This window comes from Tyto alba, unplaced genomic scaffold, assembly GCF_018691265.1.
Source record: "Tyto alba isolate M040663 unplaced genomic scaffold, T.alba_DEE_v4.0 Super-Scaffold_7, whole genome shotgun sequence".
NCBI lineage: Eukaryota > Metazoa > Chordata > Aves > Strigiformes > Tytonidae > Tyto > Tyto alba.
The window spans coordinates 1,124,491-1,143,838 of NW_024881328.1; the positions used below are offsets into that span (position 1 = coordinate 1,124,491).

Below are 19,348 nucleotides of genomic sequence, written 5' to 3' on the forward strand. Positions count from 1 at the left end.
TTCACTGTTTTGGGGGCCAGTAAGGTGTCTTGACTGGACTTTTCTGTTAATATTAAGGATTAGGTACATGTTGGTTAAACACAAGAGACTAATGACCAGGCCGTTGGTTCTTACCAAGAGGTATGCTATATTTCAGGTCAGTCTGAATTATTCCGTAGGCATTATTTCTAACCAGAACACCATTTAATACAGCTCCACATGAAGAGGTGAATCAGAGCAAACAGCACAGGTACATTTTTAGCACCAAACTTTCTCTTTTCTACATACCAATCCAAGGATTGACGCAACACCAGCTTTAAAGCGGGCGGCTGCACTGCCGCCGTCTGACACGGGGACACGTGTCCGTTCCAGCTAGGGAGGGGGGAACGGATGAGACCCACTTTCCCCTGGACCCCAGGTAATCCAGACCTGCAGCCGTAAACTCGATTTGAGCTGGTTTACCACTGCCTATCCACCAGTCCCTACCTCCATCAATCCCCTATCCCGACTGCACTGGCCGAACTTGAGGTGTTTGTGGCCAATTCTTCTGTGCTTTGGGTCAAAAATGCCACAATCTGGGGACAACAAGTATTGAGTCCCTTTAAAGGTGGCCCAGAATGAAAAAAAGTTTATGTGTCCCCTTCTGGGGGATAAAAAGGCCTAAGAAAATCCTTTTTCTTCCTCCTGTAACAAGTTTTGCCTTCCTTGTTTCTGGTGAAGGTCTATAGTGTGTCCTTAACTACCTGAAAGACTTTTGAACTGAACCAAAGGGGATGATGTCCTGAGTCATGACAAGATAATCCCTCTCACCCGTTCATCAGATACTGCATAGAAATGTACAAAAGTACATCTCACTAAAAGAAGTTCCCTAGATGCTATAACCCTGTTATATGAAGTTGGATTCTTGATGCCATTCAGGCCATCTACTGAACTTCTAAAATTATATATCTTTTATAGATGATGGCTAGAGACACATTTATTTTTATGAAGTATTTGTACTTGAATTTTGTTTAGGACAGTGATTTCATGGACTGGTCGTGTACACAGGACCTTACCCAGAACATATCCCTCTGCACTGAGGTTTTGCAGGGACCATTCTCCCAAATGTTGTGATGATATGCTTGTCTGGGAAAACAGTTCTTCAAAGCTGACTGATGCAACTGCAAGCAATAGCCGAAATAATGCTTGAAGTACTTACCACGTTACTTTCTGCCGGTGGAAATTAAGAAATTGCAATTAAGCTTAGGGGAAAGGGAACTGCGATGGCACTGTCACTGGGCTGCGTTGTTCCTCGGGGCTGGGTGGGACTGGGGAATACCGGGCCCCGAGCTGGCCGATGAGCAAATGGTGGCCTTGACTTTCTTTCCCGATTCACTGAGAACACAAGTCTTGCTCGGCTTCTCCTTTACACGCGCAGAGGAAATTCAGCCTCCCGACGAACGGAACGCGCAGTTGGGAACAGGTAGGAGACGGCCGCCGCGCTCCTCTGTAGGGCAGTTTGCATTTTGGCGGTAACACCGAAACGTGTGAAATCGGCACGTTGTCTGTCGTGCCAAATTACTGTTTGCTGCAAAAATAAATACCTGCTTACTGCCTTCCATGGGATGGTTCGTCCTGCCCGCAGCCTACTCTCAAGCACAGCTCTTCTTCCCCTGCCCACATCTTGATGTTCTCTGGGTGTGAAACACTTGGTGTTGCTTTTCCTTGAACTCCGTGGCTCACGCGTGGCCGTTCTTGGGCGTGTGTCCGAGACAAACTAAAAGTGAAGGCTGTACAGAATTGATATTAGAACATGGCATCGTTACACCCCAGGGCAGGCAGTGGCGTTCTATTGATGTCTCATCACTACCCAAGGTTACGTTGTACCGCAGTGCCAGGATCCATAGCACCGCGTCAATCGACAAAACAGACGCGCCTTCGGACATTGTACCGTGATAATTCCTTTATTAGTAGACCATGTGAGCCTCTAAGTCCTTAACTGGTGGCCTCCTCAGGCAAAGTCCTTCCAGTACAGAACAGGAACAAAAATACACCTTTTGTGACTTGGTCTTAAAGCTTTTCAGTGCAAGGATAGTGGGTATTTTATACAATTTTTTAGGATTTTTTTATCCTTTAGAGGAAAAATGTATACAGACATTGCTAACTTTCTAAAAACTTTTTTTTTTTTTTTCCTTTGGAAATAATGGCTTAAAACTACTGGCTGCCAACGCAGAGACAAAAAACAATAAGAAGAAAAATAAAATAAATAAGAAAAGCGGCGGGTGAGGTCTTGGAGGGGGCGGCCGGCAGGAACACTGTCAGCGTGTGCATTGGTGGTTCAGTGGTAGAATTCTCGCCTGCCACGCGGGAGGCCCGGGTTCGATTCCCGGCCAATGCAGCTTAACTTTTCAGATTTTTTTTTTTTTTTTTTCTTTCTCCTTCTTGCAGCGAAAACCCGCCGTTTGGAGGGCAGGCCCCTCGCCGCGCGCTTTCCTTTTCCCCGCGGAGACGAAGCGGCGAAGCCGTGAGGGGCGCAACCACGTCGCGCTCGGCGGCGGCCTGTCTCCCCGCGGGAAAGCGGCAGCGAGGGGAGGGAAAACATACCAAAAAAGTTAAAAAATTAGAAAAGGAAAAAAAAAAAAAAAAAAAATCCAAAACGAAGAGCCGTTGGAGATGCCGGGGATTGAACCCGGGACCTCACACATGCGAAGCGCGCGCTCTACCACTGAGCTACATCCCCGGCTGGCGGGCTTTTCCCGCCGCCCGCCATTAGAGTGTAGGCCCGGGCCCGGGGCCGCGCCGCGCCGAGACCAGCTTCCTCTTCTTCTTCCTCATCTTCCTCTTCTTCTTCTTCTTCTTCCTCTTCTTCCTCACCCCCCGCTGCTCCCCGGCGCCCACAGCAGCCCCGGGCTGCCCTCAGGCATCGCCCCCGCGTTCACCGCAGCCCGGCGGGAAGAGGCCAGGGCCGGGCCTAAGCCGCCGCTCTCTCCCTCACCCCTTCCTCAACCTCTGCTCTCCCTCACAAACCGAAGCTGCTGAATTCCCGAGCCAGAGATCGCTCAACCACGACACGACGTCGTGCACCTCTTCCAGGATGTCTTTCCTAACTAAATCTGGGCGTGGCGCCTGATACTAAAAGAAAAAAGGATCCCCAACAGGGTCTCTCTCGGTGGTGTATTCCCAGCAACTTCCCCCAGCTTTGCTGGGGCGTCCCACTCTCCGTTCAGGTTTGTTTTCACCCTCTCCACGGTACGCGATGTTCACCCCGAAACACGCGTCTCTAGCTCAGGACACAGTGCTGTCCTGCCTGTCATTTATACTTGTATATACGCAGAGCCCCGGGGCGAGGGCCCTCCGCCACCAAGCGCGGTCCCTCCAGCGCACCCCGGTTTGACATCTCTAACTCCAGCAACTCACGTTTTCCTGTCCCATCAGAAAACAGCGTCCAACAGCTCTACTTTCTTCAAAACTGGCATTAAGGCTCAGCTTTGGAGGAGTTACTGAATCTAGTTTCCATAATTAACACAAAATGAAAGCGCCTGGACGCGCCTGTTAACACAAAGCACAGGACGGCGGCGGCTCCTAGAACAAGGCTGAGCCAAGGGTGCAGGGCAGGTTAATACCAACCACTGCAATAAAAACAAAAAGCAATTTAAAACCTTCTCTTCGGGTTTTTCTCCTTTTGTTTACCTTTCGGAATAGCAGAAAATGAATAATACAGATATTACTATGCCTTTATGGATTTCTCAGCCTTGATGGACAGACAGTCCAATTGTGAAACTTCCCGTTCGGGCGGTGGATCAAGGCAGAGCACATCGGAGCTGCTGAGAAGAGCAGCTACCGATCCAAAGCCTATCAGCAGGTATTTAATTACTATCCCTGTGGAACCAATACAAGAGCTTGTGTGCTGCCTATATTGAAGTGAAACAACGCTTCTATTGCAGCTAGATCTAAGCATCCTCTAGACCATCACCTACCAAATACAGAATAAATGGAATTATTCAGGCAAGACTCAACGTGCGGATGCTACGGGAGAAAATAAGGTGCCTTACGCTGAGCTGTAAAGTAAAACAAAATGACCCGCAGGTGGCTCTGAACGGGCTCGGTGGCAAGCCCAAGCCTCCCGGAACTGCTTGTTCTTAAAACTCTGGGAGGGAGCGATGGAAACCAGTCGCTGCCGTGGGAGCGATGCGGCTCCCGGCGCCGCACACGCACGGCTCACGGTCCTTCCAACTGCTGCCCACAGCGCCGGGCTTGCCCAGATGTCTGGAGCAGCCCCTCGTTCCAGGAAACACTTTGTCATCTTGGGCCGAGCGGCTTTTAGTGCTGCTGGATGCCGCGGCACAAGCTCCGCATTCAGCTTTCTCAACAGCTCTCTCAGAGGACTACATTCACCTCTTTGTGTTTGGGTTTCTGTGCTGACATCAGGGAAAAACAAAGTCACTCTGTTATCTGGCAGCTCCTCCGCATTCCTTGGTGGGATTAACTCATTCCTGGGACCTCACAAACCCTACGCGCCTTGCCGGGAGGCCTTCCTTCTCCCTGGGGACTGGGTTTTCATTGAATCCGCTCGAGTTTTTGCCTTTTTCATTGATTCTCCTTAGACCCACGCTTAAATTCACACCGTATTTTCCACAGCAGCCTTCCTTCAAGCTGATGGATTTCTGTAGCCCAGCCCGAAGAGTTCAGTTTCAAAGTTACCCCACGTATGGACTGGATAAGAACGATCACAAGGAAATTCTGAAGAAACAGATAGGCATTTCCACGTGAGTTTCTGCTACACTTCCCTATCACTGCACTCAGGATTAAACGTTTGCACTCAAAATTCTTTCTTAAAATAAACACCCTCAGCCAATAAAATACAGAAGCAGCAAAGCACAGAATGATAAACACACGGAGAGTGTTGGTGTCATCGGACGCGTTGGTCGCCCTGCGCAGCCGCCAGCCCGCCCGGCCTGTGCCCCCGTTCCTCGGGAAAGAGCCAGAGTTATTCTTCTTCCAGTGTATGACCATATCGTCCGTTTGCGTGCAAGTATCCAACGAGTCGGTGCAAAATATTCACAAGTCCCTTACATTATTTAGCGTTCCTATCCTCCAAAAAACATTCCTGTCTCGGAGATCGGGGAAACTGTAAAGTGACAAATTTCAGACACACACTAACTGCTTACTTATGCCACTTACCAAATCATTTTAAATACTAAATGTATTAGAAAGAAAATGAGGACAGAGGTGTGATTTGCAAAGTTTAAACAACTAAAAAAATTGCCAGCCTTGCATTTACCAAATAGTTTTCATCTACTGCCACTCATCAGGGAACATAGTGCTCAGAATAACCTTTAGGAAGTTCTGCACATATGTTAGCCTGAGTTTGAATGAAGTTACAATCTTAAGTCCTCCAAATACAAATCACTGTTTCTTCTATATTTTTACATCTTTGATTTTTATTGAATTAATGCCCTTTTATGTGGTGAAAAGGAGGAATAAAGCAAGGAATTCCTTCATTAGTCCTCAGCCATGCAAGGCGTACTACAAAGCCTAAGTGTATAGCTGGTTTTTGTTGCTCCCAGTGAGAACATCACAAGAACATCCCAAAAATACAGGTTACAAATCAGCCCATAGTAAAGAATTATGAAAGTTAGAGTCAAAAAAAGAGATAAAAAGGTAGAAAACAGGATTAAAATAGTGAACGGCAAGATTCATTAGGGTTACAGACAGATAAGTAAATTACAACCCTGCAGAAGTTATTTGACTGGCAAATTAATTACACAATATTACAATGGTTTTCTCAGCCAAATTTAGCCCTCAGGAAGCAGGTAGGAGTCTGCATGACTTAATAAAAGGAGCCTCGACTGGTCTTCGGCTTAATCAGAGATAAAAATTAACATTTCAGGATTTGAGGCAAATAGGAGTTTTTTTGTAAAGCTCAGAAAGACAGGGTCTAGCACAATTATGCAGGTTTCCACAGACCATAAAGCTGAAGCAGCCAGCCAGTGGAATGCTCCTGCTTTCTTTACAGGCCTTTAATTTACAGACCTACCCGTGAAGCCAAGGTAGAAGCTGATTTGGAAACCATCATGGCAGCCTCGCTAAGGACAGATCTTTCAACAGGACACTTTAAATTTGTTCAGAGAATACAAAATATTTTACCCCAGCCCTGCAAAAGTACAGTACAGTTATTATTTCTTAAAGCATTGACTTATTCTCTGAACCTTATTCCACATTTGCAGTTCTCACTCTGTCTCCAGCCTGCAGAAACATAATACATAAGAAATTTATTTTTCTTCCAGTTTGCTTACAAAGTGTCATGTTTTTGAGGAAGAGACGCAATGAGCTCTCTCTTGGAACAAATGTTTTTGTTATTCCTGTGAAAACTTTGGAAACATATATACCCCAATTGAATCACATCACCTTCTGGTGTTAAGTGTCATACAACATGCTCATTAGCCCAGTCTGAACCACAATATCATTACAAATATTAAGTAAGATCTTTTCTGATTGTGTGAAATTACACAATAAGAAGTCAAGGCTCATACTCATCATCTCAAATCAAGCATAACTTTTACTTCAAAATTACTACGAAGCATTTCAGCCTCCAGTGCTCCATTTTCTCAAGGGGAATCTCTTGTTTCTCCATTCTTCGTGTTCTTCGGGTTACATCTGGAATCCAAAATAGAAATGCTTTTCCAGACACAAGGAAGATGTAAATCTTTTGGAAGTAAATACTTTTGAGACATTAGGGGATGAGGTGTGCAGCCCGTTAAGCTTAGGATAAAAGGTGTACAACCAAACGCACCCGGAGATGTGGCCTCATATTGACAAGTGCTTTTTTACACTTAATAATGATTTTTCACTGAAGCTGCTGTTTGTCCTTGCCAATTCGGAGTCCTTCCCTTGCACGGGTCTTAGTTTTGTGCCGTTAGCAGTGAGGTGCCCCGGGTTTGCTTTCCACCCAGCCCCTGCGCCCAGCCTGGTGCTAAGGAGGTGGATTACGAGCTGGAGGGGGGTGGCCTGTGCCCCCCACTGCTCACCTCTCCGGGCAAGGGGAACCCCAGGAGCGAGATCAGGTCACCCCAAACGCCTCTGTTTGTTTAAAAAAAAAAACAAACGAAGACCACTGCTGCCCTTCCTCGTCCCCAGAGTGCCCCCCGCATCGTCACGGCTCCTGGGCTGCCGTGGAGAGAGTGGCTCGGGGGCCGCGCAGCCTCCGAGGAGCGCGGCCTTTTTATTGGATTTGCCAACACAGGCTGCACTTATAAAGTTTTTGGGACCCATCCTTCCCTCTGTCTGTTCTGCAAATCAGGGCCCTGCTGTACCCAGCGTGTTCTCCCCTTGGAAATTGTGAATATCCTCGTGTAAAACCATCTTCTTCCACTTCCCTGATCCATGTGCAAAAATGGACTTCTTTACCCAGGCGCATGGCGAAGGGAAACCAAAATGAGGGCTACTCCTAACAGCTCAGCTGGATTCAATTTTTGCTACTAGGCTACACTTGAGCTGATAGGAAATTCAAGCTTTACATTTTATCTCATTTCAGTAATACTATATTGTCCAGTATTTCATATATATATCTCCGATTCAATATATTATTGAATAGTCAGTGATATTAATATATATTATTAATATATATTTTCATTACATAAAAATATCAGAATAACCGCTTTATTCCTCTGCGCTAGCGTGAGTAGATGAACACAGATACTGTCTGAGAACAGATCTAGAACGCATCTATCACGTCCTGTTGTGCTTCTGCCGCCAGGCAGCCGTATTACAGCAAACGAGCCTAAAAAATAACTCTGAAAGCGCATCGTACGCCGAAGGACAACCAGAACTCGTTGTTAATAAAAAACTGAGCAAAGTGAGAATCTCCCTGGCGCTGGGTGTCAGGAACACTGAGATGCCCTGAAGGACAGGGGTTTATTGCTACGACTCAAGTGAGCAGGTCCTGATAAGGGATGTTCTACGCGGAGTCTCGAGTTCATCTCGTGGAAGACAAACCGGGATCTGCCGCGTAACTCCTCCGGCGGCCGTGGCGGAGCTTCCTGTGGCCTTACGGTGCCAAGGCTGCGGGAGAAGAGATCACTCAGAACCGGCAAGCAGCAACAGAAAGAAATACCAGAAAAGCCCCCCGTTCCCGGGAGGGGGGCTGGCACACACCGAAGTGCCCCCGCGCTCCTCGCCGGCGGCTGCGGGGCACGCTGCCGAAACCTCCGTCCTGACGGTCAGCGCTGTGCCTCATCTCTGAGGACAGTTAATTGTATTTTGCTCATTACTCTTACGGCAAGCTCTCCCCCTCGTTTTCCCTTCCCAGGCTTCTGTGACTGGGACGCCACTCAGAATGAAACACGGTGTTAATAACAGCGTTTAGCTCAGGCCTCGGACTGAAGGTGTTTCCCAAGTTTTCCTCTGATTCCTTCATCAAAGTAACTCTCGGTGTATTGATAGTGAGAGGGGGTGGGCCTGCCCACCCCACCTTGCTGATATATTGACAAGATTTTAAATAAAGTTCTCTCCTGCATCCACACAATCGCTCCTCCTGCGCTTTCCCTGTCCCTGTGCCCTCCTCTGCCCGTCCCTGCCCTCTCCCCCAAGCGCCGGCTCTGCTCGGCCGGGGCGGCCGCCCTGACACCGAGCGTCTTGTGGGGAAGGGGCAAGAGTTCCGTTGGGTTTGTGTTTTTCAGTAGACTGGCACATCCAGCTGATTCCCGCCCTAATTCCCACCGAATCAATTTCCCAGACTCATTGTCCAGACGTTAACCTGCTGCAAGGTTAATATATATATATCTGTATATCTGCCAGGGAAACAGAAACGTGGCTTTACTACTTTGGTAGCTACTTTCCTGGTCACATTTATCAAAGAGGTTTTCACTGCTCTAGGTTTCCTTGAATGCTGGTCTAGTTTGTTGTGAGCTTACAACGTCAAAGCATTGTGATTTAAGGCTGGACAATAATGAGAGACACAGAACCATGATAGGGTGTGTTAAATAGGATCTTTGTACAGCAGGGAGAATAAATTCTTACAAAGCCACTGTATGACCGTTGTTTCAGGTAAATGAGAAAGACAAAAATTTTACATTTCTTAGAGAGTTAGACTGACCTTTTTTGTCTTTAAAAACCTTAATGAAACACTGTCAAGTTCCCACGGAACTGGGAATTCAGCCGAATCGATTCCTGCCCCTTCACGTAGGAGTTCCCACTGACTCCGAAGAAGCACGTCCAAGCCTCGCAGCCCGAAGGTTTAAGCTCAGCCCGCCGCGCCCGCCCTGGCTCCGCTGTTAAGCGGGGCTCAGCGCCCGGGCAGGGGTGCCGATTGCCCCCCCGGGCGCGGCGGCGGTGCCGATTCTGCGCCCTGCGTGGGGCCGAGAGCCCGCGCCCTGTCCCGACCCCCCCTTCCCCAGCGCTCAACCCTGCCTTGCCTAGAGCGGCGCTCAGCACCCTCGGCGGGAGCTGGCAGACCGGCTGCGGTGGCTACCGAGAGCCCGGCGACACTTGCCCGCCCGGCCCGCCCGGCCCGGCTGGCTGCGTCGCTGTGAGCCGGGAAGCGACGTGTTCACATCTCAGCACCCGTGTGTCGAGAGGGGCTCGTCCTGCGGATTTGCTCGCTGGGAAGCACGGGCTCGTTTAATAGCGATTTGACTGATATAAAAATTGACTTGGTTTTCCAATGAGAGCTTGTACTGGAACGTTGTGATCTGGAAACTAATATATTTCTTCTCGCTTAGCACATCGATATGGCCTAATTTTGTTGGCTTTCGTATTGAACAATCTGGTGAATATACAATCCGGTTTCGATTTCTCTCTTTATGATGCCTCCTATTATTAACGCTCTCTCATCCAAAAGAATTAATATATTTTTATTTACTTGTAACATTAATGAGATTCAATTTTTACCTCGGTTTTAATCTACTTTTTTTCATATTGAAGAACCAGATCCCATTTAGTCAAAACTGAAAAAAACCCGAACCACAAGTTTTAGAGCTGATAATGGAAACACATAACAATTTTGGTGTATCGTTTTCAGCTTAGGCTTCCCTTTTCGAAGCACTGGAAATAATTGGCTTTTTAAAACACAGCTCCTTCATGCTCTGTTCTGAAGTCAGGCATTTTTAAAAAGCGAAATGATGTTTTAACAACTATCCTTACAGTAACAAACTCCATTCTCTACACAAGTCCTGCTTTCAATTAACATCCTTCATCAAAGGGTTTATTCTCCCTGCCATTCGCCTCTAGTGACAGCAACGGTCGCACACGTGAAAAGTTTGCAAATTCATAACTATCACGAGCTGCTTTTTCTTATTTTCTGCAGCCAGCGGCACGGCATGGGCGTTTTACCCAGCCGATAGCCAGAATCCTCGTGAGGTTTTGTTTCTGGACTTGTGTTCTGGCGTTCGCTAAGGGCTCGGCCCGGCTCGCGGCTGGGCGGACCCGCGGCGCTGGTACCGCCGGGCCTGGGGCCTGGCCCGTGCTGCCGCCCTCCACCCGCTACTGCTGCTCCCTCAGCAGGGAAAAAAAAAAACTTTCCGGGCCCTCCGGGCGAGCAGAGCCTGTGCTTCACAGCCGGGGCTTTAGCTCGGAGCGAGGAATGAGAAGCACCGCTTGGGCACCTCCAGGAATTAAACGGGTGGGGGTTTTTTGCAAACCTTCACCGGGGCTGCCTGAGGAGACAGGGAGATGGAAACTGGCTGTCCCTGGGGAAAGCCCCTCGCCCCGTCCCCGCTGGGGGGGGACCCTGTGACCAGGGGGGTTCGGTTTGTGCCACAATTTCAAGCCAGCCTGTGCTGGGACAGGGGGGAGTGGGGCTGGCACGCTCCACCGCAGCTCTGCGCCATCCGCACGCACGGAACTGCCGCGCGCCAGCCACCAAACGGTTTTCAAAGATATTGTGTACAATACTCAAAATAGCTCCGTTCTGGGAGGCCGCGGGGCTTCAAAGCCTCCACGGAAAATGATTTCCCGAAGAGCTGAGCGAAGGGAAGGGATCAGGCCCCGGTGCAGCACACATCGGCCCCTCGGCACCGCTGCCACCCTCCCCTGCCAACGCAGCCCGCGCAGCCGCCGCTGCAAAACCACGACGGCGTTCTACACGCAATTCTTTTAGCGAGCAAAGGGGGCCCGGCCGTCCCTCGGCGGCGATGGGGTCGCCAGGCCAAGCGCATCCCGCCTTCGGCAGCGAGTCCACCCCGCGGCGAATCGTTTGAGAGGACAGCGGCAAACTGTCCCCGGTCGGGGATCACAGAAACAGGCTCGGGGGAAGGCGGCCAGCCCAGACGTTCCTCCGGCGTTACGATTCTCATCCGAGAGGATTTCTGCGAGCGACTGCAACGCAGGGTGGGAGAGGGCGATGCCGTGACGGCCCGAGGAACACCCTCTCTCGCACAGGCGGTTTTGGCACCGCGACACCGAGCCCCGAGCAACCTCACGCTGCTGGGATGAGGCTCCACTAAGGGAAAACATCTTGGAGGAAAAAAATACTAAAATCCTCTTCTTTGTGTGTGTGGGGGTCAAGTGCCTTTCCTGGCCCCAGCTCTGAGCCGCGCCGGCCCCGAGCAGACCCGGAGGCACTTTTGGAGCTCGTCATCGTGTCCCATGTCCCCTCCCCGGGCACAAGCACCTCTGGGCCAGCAACACCTCCCGGCACGGCCAGCTGCCGGCAAGGGCTGTGCTCCAAACCTGCCCCTTTTGCCAACTTCTGTGAATTTTTGTTTTCCCGCAGTCAAATGCGGCAGTGCCTTCCAGGGAATGTGTTCCTGAGGGCTGTGCGAGGGGGTGAGGATCCCAGATACGTCGAGAAAAGCCTTCCCAGAACAAGAAAGGATTTCACTTAAAGCAGCAAAAAAGGATTTCACTTAAAGCAAGTAGCTAATTAAACCAGATTTCTGTGTGTTTTGTCAGTTAATTCCCAAAGTACGGGGAAAACAATGTGTAATTACGCTATTTTAGAGTGCTTGTGACATAAATACATCACGCAAGTGTCATTTCTTGGGGTTGGCTGAGAGCTGGCAGAGCAGCCCGGAGCCAAGCCCTGAGACGATTCCCAAAGAAGCCGGGCGACCGCGACGGCTCCCGCTGGCCCCGGCCACCTCCACCCCCCCCCCCCCGCCATCCCCCCCACCCCAGGATCTGGGGGACCCCCGGGGGGTGCAGGACACCACGCATCGCTCTCCCCATCCTCAGCCCTCCTGCTCAGCACCCACCAGTGAGAGCTTCTGGCCACGGCCCCGGGGTGGAAAAAACATGAAATGAGACGGCGAATATTGGAAGAAACGGCTCGGCTGGGGGTTCTCGTGCCTTTAGATGCGGAGGGGATGGGAAGGAGCCGGCCCTTCCCGCTGTGACAGCCGGTGTGTTCCCAGCCCGGGTGCTGGGGGGCAGACACGCCTGCCCGGGCAGGTACCGGCAGCCCCCCCCGAGCCGCTCAGCCGGGGGCACCCGCAGCGCCGTGGCCTGCGTGCATGATTCTGGGGGAAAACGAGGGGAATTACATCCGTCTGTTCTGCCAGGAGCCAAATGACGGGGAGAGCTGGAACGGTGCAGCCCCGCGTCCCCGCTGTCCCCTCCTGACGTGGCAGGCGGCAGCGGCCTCTTCCTGACCCCTTCCCAGCGCCATCCCAGCGCCATCCCAGCACCATCCCAGCACCATCCCAACACCATCCCAGCCCCATCCCAGCGCCATCCCAGCGCCATCCCAGCCCCATCCCAGCACCATCCCAGCACCATCCATGCACCATCCCAGCACATCCCAGCGCCATCCCAGCGCCATCCCAGCGCCATCCCAGCACCATCCCAGCACCATCCCAGCGCCATCCCAGCACCATCCCAGCACCATCCCAGCACCATCCCAGCGCCATCCCAGCGCCATCCCAGCACCATCCCAGCACCATCCCAGCACCATCCCAGCGCCATCCCAGCACCATCCCAGCGCCATCCCAGCACCATCCCAGCACCATCCCAGCACCATCCCAGCACCATCCCAGCGCCATCCCAGCACATCCCAGCGCCATCCCAGCCCCATCCCAGCCCCATCCCAACACCATCCCAGCCCCATCCCAGCGCCATCCCAGCACATCCCAGCGCCATCCCAGAGCCATCCCAGCACCATCCATGCACCATCCCAGCACATCCCAGCGCCATCCCAGCGCCATCCCAGCGCCATCCCAGCACCATCCCAGCACCATCCCAGCGCCATCCCAGCGCCATCCCAGCACCATCCCAACACCATCCCAGCACATCCCAGCGCCATCCCAGCACATCCCAGCGCCATCCCAGAGCCATCCCAGCACCATCCATGCACCATCCCAGCACCATCCCAGCACCATCCCAGCACCATCCCAGCGCCATCCCAGCACCATCCCAGCACCATCCCAGCGCCATCCCAGCACCATCCCAGCACCATCCCAGCACCATCCCAGCGCCATCCCAGCGCCATCCCAGCACATCCCAGCGCCATCCCAGCCCCATCCCAGCGCCATCCCAGCACCATCCCAGCGCCAGCGCAGGGGCCTGGGACGGTCCTGGGGCTGTTCTGCCATTGTTCCAACCCGGCTGGCGTCCTCGTCAGCAAACAGGGATTCAGAGATGAATCGCAAGTGAGAAGCTATAACAGTCTCTGCAGCGTAGTTACTACTTTGGGCATTTCAAACCTTTGAGGAAAACACTGCCAAGTTAAAAATCCAATCTACGTCTGCGTTATAGTACGTGTGCGTGGGGGTGTTGTGGTTTAAGTATATGGATGTGTGGTTTATGTAAGAAAACTTTACAAGGCACTTAAAATAGTCCTTTTTCTGGAATGGGTTCCAGCGCGAGGACGCTCGGCTGACATCAAACGGCGCTGCCGGGCTGCGGGCCCCGCAGGTGAGGAGCCGTGAGGGGCAGGGCTGGGCCGGGGTCACCCCAGGCGCCGGGCTGGGAGGGACGGCGGCAGCGCTTCCAGTGCAGAACAGGACAGCCCTAATGGGGTAACGGAGGGGGGGCGGGGGGGAAAGGGAAGGAAGGGGAAGGGGAAGGGGAAGGGGAAGGGGAAGGGGAAGGGGAAGGGGAAGGGGAAGGGGAAGGGGAAGGGGAAGGGGAAGGGGAAGGGGAAGGGGAAGGGGAAGGGGAAGGGGAAGGGGAAGGGGAGAGGAAGCAAAAGGGGAAAGAAAAGGGGAAGGGGAGGGGAAGGGGAAGCAGAAGGGGAAGGGGAGAGGAAGGAAAAGGGGAAGGGGAGGGGAAAGGGAGGCAGAAGGGGAAGGGGAAGGGGAAGCAGAAGGGGAAGGGGAATGGGAGAAGAAGCGAAAGGGGAAAGAAGGGGGAAGGGGAGGGGAAGGGGAAGTGGAAGCGGAAGGGGAAGGGAAAGCAGAAGGGGAAAGGGAAGGGGAAGGGGAAGTGGAAGCGGAAGGGGAAGGGAAAGCAGAAGGGGAAAGGGAAGGGGAAGGGCAAGGGCAAGTGGAAGGGGAAGCGGAAGCAGAAGGGGAAGGGGAAGCGGAAGGGGAAGGGGAGGGGGAAGCAGAAGGGGAAAGGAAAGCAGAAGGGGAAGGGGAAGCTGAAGGAGAAGGGAAAGCAGAATGGGAAGGGGAAGAGGAAATGGAAGGGGAAGGGATACGGTAAGGGTAAGGGGAAGTGGAAGGGGAAAGTGAAGGGGAAGGGGAAGTGGAAGGGAAAGCTGAAGGAGAATGGAAAGCGGAATGGGATGGGGAAGGGGAAATGGAAGGGGAAGGGAAGGGAAGGGGAAAAGGGAAAAATGAAAAATGAAAAAGGAAAAAGGAAAAAGGAAAAAGGAAAGGGGAAGAAGGAAAAAGAAAAAAGAGAAAATAAAAATATAAAATAAAATAAAGGGAAATAAAAGGAAATAAAAGAAGAGAAAAAGAAAAAAGAAAAGAAGGGAAAGAAAAGAAAGAGAAGAGAAGAGAAGAGAAGAGAAGAGAAGAGAAGAGAAGAGAAGAGAAGAGAAGAGAAGAGAAGAGAAGAGAAGAGAAGAGAAGAGAAGAGAAGAGAAAAAAGAAAACAAAAAAAAGAAAAGAAAAAAAAAGAAAAGAAAAAAATAAAATAAAATAAAATAAAATAAAATGAAATAAGAAAGAAAAGAAAAGAAAAGAAAAGAAAAGAAAAGAAAAGAAAAGAAAAGAAAGAAAAGAAAAGAAAAGAAAAGAAAAGAAAAGAAAAGAAAAGAAAAGAAAAGAAAAGAAAAGAAAAGAAAAGAAAAGAAAAGAAAAGAAAAGAAAAGAAAAGAAAAGAAAAGGAGAAAGAGAATAAAAGAAACCAACAACAACAACAAAAAAACACAACAAAAAAAGGCCCGGAAAAGGCAACAAGGAGCCCGAAAGCAGAGCCGGCCGCAGCCCACCCCAGGGAGCCCCTCGCTGCGCGCCCGCGGCCGCCTCCGCCGGCCTCACCCCCCCCCGGGCTCACCCCCCCCCCGGGCTCACCCCCCCCCCGGGCTCACCCCCCCGGCCCGGCCGCTCCCGCCCGCGCTGCCGTCACCGGCCGCGGCGCTGACGGGCGCTGACGCGCTTGGCGGCGGCTCCGCGCGGCTCCGCGCTCGGGGCTCCGCGCCGCTCCGCGCTGCACCGCACCGGCGGCGGAGGCAGGTAGCGGGGGGGGTGGGGGGGGGCGGCGGGGAGCGGGCCCGGCAGCGGTTCCCGCACAGCTGGATTGGCGGCCAGGCCAGATGTGGCGCGGCCCGGGAATACCGCGGGGCTGCGCGGGGCGGGGCGGGCCGTTCCGCGGGCGCGGCCAAAGCCATCCGGGCCGCGGGAGCCACGAACCGCGGCTTGTGCTCTGGGACCCGGCAGTTAATAACGGGGCGGGGGGGGGGGGGACACACGACACACCGCGTTATAGCCGACCACAGAGAAATCGCCGGTTACGCGGGAATAAAAATTGCCGTGAGAAACGCGGCTGGTGCTGCCGGCGCGGCTGAGCCTCGGGAGCGGCCTGAGAGCGGGAAAAAAAGGAGAAGGACGCTCCGGGGGGAGTTCCAGGAAAATACGGGGGGGGGGGACGGGGGACGGAGTGAGGGTGAGCCGCTGCGTTCGCCCCCGAGTCTGGCGATAAGCACCCCCCCCCCCCCCCCCCCCCTCCGCGCTCGGACGGCTCGGACACCACGTCGGGGGCTCGGACGCCGTGTTGGGAGTTGAACTTCACGTCGGGGCTCGAACTTCACGTCGGCATCCGACCCCCCCCCCCCCAAACCACCCCCCCCCCCCCCAGCTCCCGGCCCAGCTGCTTGCTGGCGGTGGGGAAACTGGACGGTCCCGAGGGGGAACCCGCTGTGGGTGGGGCGGGGGGGGGGGGGTCCGCGCCGGCGAGGCGGCCGCCGCGGTGAAGATGCTGCTCTTCGGCTCGTCCCTGGTGGTGCTGGGGCCAGGAGGTGCTGGTCGGGCACTGGTGCTGGATGTGCCGCCCGCCCCTCCCGCCGCCCCGGGCTTGCACCTGGGGGCTTCACACCTCGCGGGAAGGAGGGCTGAAGTGGAGCTGGACAAAAAGCTGCTCTAGTCCTTTTACCTTTTTCCCTCGGGCAGGTACTCTCTGGAGTGATAACGACTCGTTTTGGCTCTCCCAGTGGTAGCACCAGCGTTATATGTTTCATATATATATATATATATATATTATATGAGTGTCAACATCCTTCTGCAGCGTGTGTTGAGGCAGCGGGGAGGGCCCCGGGGGGGCTGGCACTGCCTCCTCCCCACCTCGTCCCCGGGCAGGGTGACGGTGCCGTGGCCTGGAGCGGGGACCCCTGATGCCTCGCCCCCCCCCTACGGCCGCTGCCCTTTCCTAAATCTTCAACTTTTGCTCCGCTGAAGAGGAAACGGAGCTTCCCCCCTCCCAAAACGTCACCCCGAAACGCTCGCCCGGGGTACGCAGCCGCAGGCGCCACGAACCGGTTCCCGCGCCGCCCCGGCTTAAACAAACGCTGGAACTTTCCTCTAGGCCTCACGAAGTCGCTGCGCTCGCCGGTAGGAACGAGGTGAAGTTTTGCGCTTTCGCCGAGAACGACGGGCCGCGAAAGGGGGCCCACGTGCGGAGGGTCCCCAAAACACGGCCTGTGGGGTCAGCTCCGGTGCATCCTCCTGTGGAAGCCGCTCCAACCAGCTGCGAAGTGGAAAAACCTCGTTAGTGCTGGGTGGAGCCTTTCGGGAAGGTGGTTTTTTTTTTTACTTTTGGAGTAAGCTTGGGGTCGGTCGCCCTGTAAGGGGCCATTCAGGGTCAAAACCGCTTGGGATTCACCATTGCGTCCGTTACCCACCGGCGGGAAGGAGTGGGAAGCGGGATGGCACGCCTCCGCCTGCGCACGCGTGTGCCCGTGTGTGCACACGCGTGTGCGTGTTCCTGCGCTGTCCCACAGGGGAAGGAGCTGACACCGGCCCGTGGGCTGGGAGGGTCCCGTGGCCACTGGAACGCTCCCCAGGGGGACCCCGCGGCACGGGTGGGCCGCTGGCCGCCGGGGCTTCCCTGTCTCTGGTGTCAGAGGGCGTCTGGGTCTTCTTAAACTCCCCAACTTCTCCTTTGTAAGCTGGGCTTTCCTCGGGGGGCCCAGCCCACCGCCCCATGAAGTTTTGGGGCTCCCTTCCGGGGAGACGAGCGCAGAAACAAGGGAGAAGGGGCACGTCAGCACCCCGGGGGAAGCACGAGCGACGGCTCTTTGTAATTAAATGTGTTCTTTGTGCTCATGTACTTGGATACCAAAATACAGCATTTCCCCACATGTATAAAATTGTGTTTGCATTTATTTAATTTAGAGTTCTTTTTTAAAAGCATGTAGTCTTGAATGTTTGTTCTGCCTTTTTTTTCACATCATTACTCTGATACTGCTTGATTAGCTCCCTCCCCAGTCATGATTGGTAATTAAAATAGGCATTAAAATTAGTCACTTAGCAATTTTGCTGTTCAATTGGCAATTAAATTACTTAATTGCAATTAAAGTCCTAATTTTAATTGGCAAAATGATAGATGTAGATTTAAGATAATATGTATAAATACTTTAATAAGTGTCTATATAAGGATTACTTAATTACCCAACTTCAAGTTTATGCTGTTAACTTTAGAACTTTTAAGTGAGTAATGAAATTTATATTACATCTATTCTAAGGATATGGTAATTAGATGTGTTACTTATCCCTATAAGGGCCTTTGCAGTAAGTTTCTTCTGTGATGGCAAAACTCTCGCCGGGGCGGGCGAAGGGGCCGCTGCTGCGGTGGGTGGGGGCGCGGAGCCCCCCGCAGCCGGGGGGGGGACGGGATTCCCCCGCTCATCCCCCCGCCTCGTCCCCTCGGGTAGAGCTCGGGAGTGACTCCGGAGGAGCGGGAGAACGTAACCCCGACGTGGGAGCGATCTTCCTGGCTGCGGGCGAGCCGGGCGGCGGGAAGCAGCGCGCCCGGGGAAGCGCTGGCAGGGGGAGAGCGGTGGCAGCGTGACAGCAGGCGAGGCGTGTGAGGAGGGAGGGAAGGAGCCGAGCTGCACACAAACCATTCGTACTGAAGAGCTTCACGGGGTTTTTAGGCAAGGCGAGGCTTTTGTTGGCTTTTCAGGGTAAGGTTGTGGGTGCGCTGGCTTTCGCTCAGTCGTTCCGCACACAGCGGCACTCACACTTTGCCATTATGTGATTTCTGCTTTTTTTTTGTTTTTGTTTTTTTTTTTTTCTCTTTTCCCCCCTCTCACAGGCTGGGCCGTAGCAGAGGGTCCCGTCGCGTGGGAGGATCCGGAGTGGGTGTCAGAGCCCACCGCCGAGGAGGCCAAGCGACCCCACCAGATCCCTCCGCGCCAGCGCAGCCCACACTGCACAGACCCGCAAAATTAAGATTCCTGATGGGTTTTTAATAAATGCAGTGCCTGTAATTATGCCAAACCAGCTCTGCTTTGCTTCCTTTCCCCCCCTTCCCCCGACACTTTCTCCAGCCCGCGCTGACCCAAACTTGTGCTTTTAGTGATGCAAATCAGGGGGTTGCGCTGGGCGGGGGGGATAAATAAAATAAAAACCGCTTAGATTTTCGCGTGGGGTAGGAAAAGGGGTGCGTTTGTAAGGAAGAACGGAGGCGATAAATAAAAGGCGGCACGGGGATGATGTACGGCTCTTGGCTCCGGTTGTGTTCCAAAAAGCAGGGGTTTCCCCCCAAAAAGGAGCGGGGGGGGAGCCCCCGGGTCCGCGCCCCCCGGGGCCCGGGAGCTCCCCGCGCCCCGGGAGCTCCCGTCGGGGCGCGCGCTATTTTTGGCGCGCCGGGTGGTTGCGTCAATGGTGACGCAGGGGGGGGGGGGTGGGGGGGTGGCTGTGGGTGGGTGGGAGACACGCGCCGCCACGCCCCACTCTCACTTTTTCCCTTTCGCCGGGCGGGTGACGCCACCGCCCTCTATGCAAATGAGGCCACGCCCCACCCGCGCGTGGACACGGTGGCGAGGGGGCGTGGGGTCGCGACGGCG

At 53.3% G+C, this 19,348-nt stretch overlaps 2 non-coding genes across 2 annotated transcripts; one reads left to right on the top strand and one right to left on the bottom strand.

The window, feature by feature from the left end:
• The first annotated feature begins 2,285 nt into the window (after positions 1-2,285).
• On the top strand, positions 2,286-2,356 carry TRNAG-GCC. The gene has a single exon. It is a non-coding gene; the product is annotated as a tRNA-Gly (tRNA).
• A 270-nt stretch (positions 2,357-2,626) lies between these two features.
• On the bottom strand, positions 2,627-2,698 carry TRNAA-CGC. The gene has a single exon. It is a non-coding gene; the product is annotated as a tRNA-Ala (tRNA).
• Between the last annotated feature and the right edge of the window lie 16,650 nt (positions 2,699-19,348).